This window comes from Podarcis erhardii (assembly GCF_964252035.2).
Source record: "Podarcis erhardii genome assembly, chromosome: 4".
Lineage (NCBI taxonomy): Eukaryota > Metazoa > Chordata > Lepidosauria > Squamata > Lacertidae > Podarcis > Podarcis erhardii.
In genome coordinates this window covers 101089219-101095059 of record NC_138508.1, presented here as the reverse complement: position 1 = coordinate 101095059, position 5841 = coordinate 101089219, and the positions used below count along the sequence as shown (strand labels likewise).

The following is a 5841-nucleotide window of genomic DNA, read 5'->3' as shown; positions in this document are numbered from 1 at the left end:
GGATTCCCATAACATTTGTGTCTGCATTTATGTATGCATTTAAAATACCTGCTGTCTCCTGTGTTGTTACGAAAAGTAATGTGCACAGGGCTGGCTGGCTTCAAGCGTTTAGCATTGCTGGTTAAAAGTAAAGCCTGAAGCGGAACAACTAGCGCCATGACCATGTTTGTTGCCTTTCTGTTTTCTGGTTTTTAAGTACGATACATTTCTTGCCTTTCTTCCTGTGCAGATGTAAAGTGTTTGATCTCAATATATACCCACCAGGCATGATGAAACAGCAGGCACCGGTGTTATACTTTGCTGGCTAATCTGAACGGAGACAGCAGCAACAGAGGTGAATCCTTCAACACTACAAACAGATTCTCAAAAGCAAATCCTGGTTTGCAGAGAGTCTTCAGAGGTCTGGACTCAAAGCTGTCAGATCCTGCTAACCCACTGCAGCTTGGCATGGGGAGCTGTAGTTGTTTGTACAGGTCATTTCGTGCTGGCTCGTATTTGCATAAGCCCTGATGGCTCCAACTGATTTGGACCTTCTCTGGGTCACCCTGAATGTTGAGATGGGGTTGCCCTGAGATTCAAAGATGTGCTGTGAATTGTATTGATTAAGAGTTTATAGAACAACACTCTAAATCTAGGGAGTGCTGTGAAAACTCTGTATATAGGGTTGCTTCCTATACTAATTTGAAGTCAGGCATTGTGTGCTTTTTAAAATACTTATTCTGTGATAGTGAGGCCTCTGACATTGCTAAGCTAAAGCACTGTGATGCTAGGGAATTTTCATGAAAATCATAGAATTGTAGAGTTGGAAGGGAGCCCTTCATGCTCTTTATTGCAGCTTGTAAAACAGTGATTGAATTGCCCCCCAAACCTCAGGCTTTTATATACATTATTTACACAATGAGTCCTGTCTGATTGGCTTATTCTGCTTCCCTCCTGGAGCCTGATTGGTCTTTTCCTGCAAGCCAATCAGTTGTTGCATTCTAGAATCCTACCAGCCTATTGTTCTAGGATCCAAGCATAGTACATAACAGTATCCATGACAGATGGCCCTCCAACATCTGCTTAAAAACCTCCAGGGAAGGAGAGTCCACCACCTCCTGAGGGAGACCGTTCCCACTGTCAGAAAGTTTTTCCTCATGTTTAGTCAGAATCTCCTTTCTTGTTATTTGAATCCACTGGTTTGAGTCCAACCCTCCAGAGCAGCAGAAAACAAGCTTGCTCCTTCTTCTATGGGACAGCCCTTGAGATATTTGATTCATATCTCCTCTCAGACTCCTTTTTTTCCAAGCTAAACATACCCAGCTCCTTCAACTCTTCCTCATAAGGCTTGGTTGCCCTCCTCTGCACACATTGCAGCTTGTCAACATCCTTCTTAAATTTTGTCACCCAGAACTGGACACAGTATTCCAGGTGTGGTCTGAACAAGGCAGAATAGAGTGGTATTATTACTTCCCTTGATCTAGACACAATATACTTTTGTTGATGCAGACAGTTGGCTGGGATTAAACTGCACAGAAGCCTTAGGAAAGGGGAAGCAATGCAGAGCAGACTACAGATTGGAAAACTGATGTAAGGACATCCCAGGAAGCAAGGTGCAGAGGTGGCAGAAGGCCTTGAGGCAGGAAGGCTGGAGCGAAACTTCACACTGCAGCCAATGTCCCAAGAGAAGCGCCCTGTGCCATTTTCGAAGGATCCTTCCTGAAATACTGGCTGCGTGCTATTGCAAATGAAACACTAAGATGATCAAGCACCTTTAGATTTAAAGCACAGCTTGTACAAAAACATAGCAAACAACTGTTGGAAGTGTGGGGAAAGTAATGGAGACATGTGGTGGACATGTAGAAAGATTATGGAATTTTGGTGCCTTGTTTATGATGAGCTGGAAAAAAACTTTGGGTTAACCTTTCTAAAAAAGCCCAAGGCTTTTCTGCTAATCATTCTCGGCAACGATATTCTGAAAAAATTGAGAGAATTTTTTCTGTATGCCATGGCTGCAGCTCGAACATTGATTGCAATGAACTGGAAAGGCGGAAATGTTTCAGCTATAACGGACTAGCAAATAAGTCAAAAGGTACTAACTGTTGTAAGAATGTATTAGAAGGTATATAAAGAATAACTCAATAATGATAGGTATATTCATTACTAGAATAAGGCTATACACCAGGAAATGATAGGAAGTCCAACTATACCTTCTTCTTTTTTCTGGTTTTTTCTTTCTTTAACTCATGTTAATAAAAAGATAAGACAACAAAAGATAGTAAAATATGAATAAGTTTAATTTATAAACAGAATACTACTTGTATATGGTTTTTGCTTACATGGATTATATATATGTTTACTCAAGAAGATGTACAATACATATGTATATGTATGTTATATGAGATATGCTATATGAAATGTGTCATATGATATAAGAGATTTTTAATAAAGCAAAAAATAAAAAAATAAAGTACAGCTTGCTTGTAGGCCCAGAAAACGGTCTGCTGGTAAGGTCTCTCAAGTCCCGGGAGTGAAAAGTTACTCTGCTATGGTTTGGGATTGTCTGTGGCAGCCTTCCTCTTCTCAGCGCTAAATTTGCAACTCTCCTATTCTGTGATTCTATGATTCTTAGCCACAGGACAGAAACAGAGGGGGGCCAGTGGCAGGACATCTTGAGTCTTTGCAAGCATGCATATTGAATGTTTTCAAAGCCCTCCATCCTTTGCAAACAGTTGGTTGGAACACCAGTGGAGTTCGGTCCTTTCATCATGGCAAGCAGTGTGATACTTACATAGCCTGCATCCATCCCACTTCTCATACAGTAGAGCATTGAGAACTGATGGCCCTGAGCAAAAAATCAGCTCCCTGAAGGTTACCATCTGGCTCCGAATTGCCAAGCCAGAGTCAAATGGTGTGTATAAATTTCCTTGTGGCTTTGAGTGGATACAAGAAACAGTGGTGAAAATAACCATTCTGCAAGTTTCTTAATAACATAAAAAATATACCCATTCTCCTCTTTTCTTGGCAGGAAAAAATTTCAGAAACTTAAAGAGGAAAGGAGCTTTAAAATTTGCCTTGAAGAATGGTTTGGGGAGTGTTTTATCTTTAGGCACATTAATACAAAAGGTACGTAATAAGCAAGTTCTCAATTTTTTGCAATACCTGAAAATTCAAGTTTATTATTCAAAATAATATGTTTGTTTTTGTACTGAATAATTGCACCTTTTGAGGTTTTAATGATAACTCTGTTGGAGAACAGTGCCTACTATCCAAAGTATTCAGAGTGGTTTGATTAACAGTGATAAAATACTTTAAATTAAAATTGAGTGGAGAGTTGCTTACTGATATGACCAATTCTTACAATGGACATCATATATATGTATATTCAATGGGTAAGCTTTTAATAAAAAAACTATAACATATACATTATGCTGTAAGAATATACAGATTGCATAGTAATTCAATTGCTACATGTTTGAATGATGCATTGAGACTTCCTTCCACATCTGATGGGGCTGTGACATCACCTAGGAATATGGAAAATATATTTTATTATATGTTAAAGACATTATAGTTAAAGAGATCCCATTGATACCTATAAATATTTTATGTGAAGCCTTATGTTAGATCTGAACACAGACAGTTATTGGCTAATTCATTAATTATAGGTAGGATTTTATTACTAAATATTAGGAACAAGACCATTTGACAAGTCCTGAGATCTGGAAATGAAAGAATTGGAAGATGGTGTTGATTTGTAATAGCACAATCCTAACCATGTTTTATCAGAAGTAAATCCTGCTGAGTGGGGCTTCCTCCTAGGTAGGTAAGGCTAGGATTGTAGCCATAGTTGACCTGTTTTAAATATCTCCAGGGTGGAAATATTAATTTAAACCAGGCTTTGTTAACACAATAGAACCTATTTATACAATACTTGAACAAGACTGTAGCATGGTGACCTGTTCATCTAGTAATACTGGCTCTGGTTTGAGATAGATGCTGAATATTTTTCTCATTTTCTTTCTCAGTTTGGGCTGTAGTGCTTTTTGTTCATTTAGTTTCTCTTGTTTGTACAGTAATGACTACAGTGATGATGTACCGTACATGCATTTGTGTGTATGAATATATCAGAGTGGATGTGCTCATGGGTCTTGGGCTTAGTTGTCATGTGAGGTGGTAGATGCATTTTAGAAGTTCCTCCCCCTCCGCTCTTTCCTCAAAGTGCTTCTCCTGTGGGAATTTCAACTCCCAAAGTGATATTTTCCACAGCCCTGTTTTCATGATTTAGCCTCTTTTCTGTAAACAATTTACTGTAATAAAGTGTGAACATCAGGGCTGTGTAGGAAGGTGTTAGTTTTTTGGGTCTAAAATGAGTGGCGTCTCTTCTAATGAGGGGCAGCTGAGTGGTACCATATGCTCCTAAGTTTTGAAATTAGTCTATCCACCCGTTTAAACGACTTGTCATTTTTCTGTTTTGTTCATGCTTTCAGTTCCCTGAACTATAAGCTTGATTATTATGGAATGATCTTCGTTCTTTTACCCAGGTCCTTTATTCAAAGCTATTAATGTGATATTCAGCAGGTGCTGACAGACATAAAGACCTCCTTGAAAAGAGCGAAGATCAGAAGCTTGGCTCTCCAGGGGCTTGGCTCATTAGCAATTATCCATGGACTTATACATTATGAGGGAACTCTGGGAACATACAGATCCCTAGCTCAACAAGAAACCTCATTCATCTATCTGTTTGCTAAAAGCCCATTATAAATACCTTTTTCTGCAGCAAAGAGAACTTTGGTAATGGAAAATATAAGTAGCAGATACCTGACTAGTATCCAGCAGTAGCACAAATGACAATCTTTCTGTCCTCAAAAAGCCTTCTTTCTAGATGTGGTGGGGAGACATGTTAGTTTATTCATAAGACTGTATAAATTGAGAAGGGGGGTTAATTTTTAACCGGGGGGGCATACAGGTGAGGGGACATTAATCAATGCTCCAGGTCTCCTACCCCCTAGGGTAGGAGAGCACTTTCAGTCCAGCAGCAGGCATAGTCAAACCAAGATATGGTTGGGCTATGAATGCAACTCTTACCTGTGTACAATGGGCTTAATTCCAGCTACTAATTCCTACAAAACAAATTCCTTCCAGTAGCACCTTAAAGACCAACTAAGTCAGTTCTTGGTATGAGCTTTCGTGTGCATGCACACTTCTTCAGATACATATCTGAAGAAGTGTGCATGCACACGAAAGCTCATACCAAGAACTGACTTAGTTGGTCTTTAAGGTGCTACTGGAAGGAATTTGTTTTGTTTTGACTATGGCAGACCAACACGGCTACCTATCTGTAACTAGATTCCTACAGACAGACATACAGTCGTATCTCCATTCTGGCATGAAAGAGACACCATCACTTTTCAAGGACACATTCTGGCAAAAGGAAGGTACAGAGCAAGGCCGGCTAGGGAGAAGCCATGGTGTAGGGAGGACCAGGGAGAGAAACCTGGAGGGCTCCATTTCACTCCCACACCCGAGGTTCCTTGCCCCTGCTCAAGACAAACTCAGGATTAGGGCAGGTGAAGAGGGGAGAGGTCCATGGCACAAACGGGTATGAAGTTTAGATTAACTGCACTTGGTGTCTGATGCAGGAATGGGGCGAACATGCGCAGAACAGTCTTGGCTGTCCCAATCACATCTAGTTTGGTCCTTAAACACTACAATCTGTAACCCACGCTGAGATCTTAGGATGAAGGGCAGGCAGCAAACAAACTGGTTTCTTTTGTTGCCGTTTGTAAAGCTATTGTTGTTGTTTAGTAATTATTTCTAAGTACGATGTCTCATTGCACTAGCCTTTTCTGCCCTTACTAA

General features: G+C 40.0%; 1 long non-coding RNA gene across 1 annotated transcript; it reads left to right on the top strand.

Annotated features, from left to right (window-relative positions):
- Positions 1-1055: 1055 nt before the first annotated feature.
- Positions 1056-3920, top strand: LOC309339949. Its single transcript, XR_014155690.1, has 3 exons — positions 1056-2071; positions 3008-3105; positions 3673-3920. It is a non-coding gene; the product is annotated as an uncharacterized lncRNA (long non-coding RNA).
- Positions 3921-5841: the final 1921 nt, after the last annotated feature.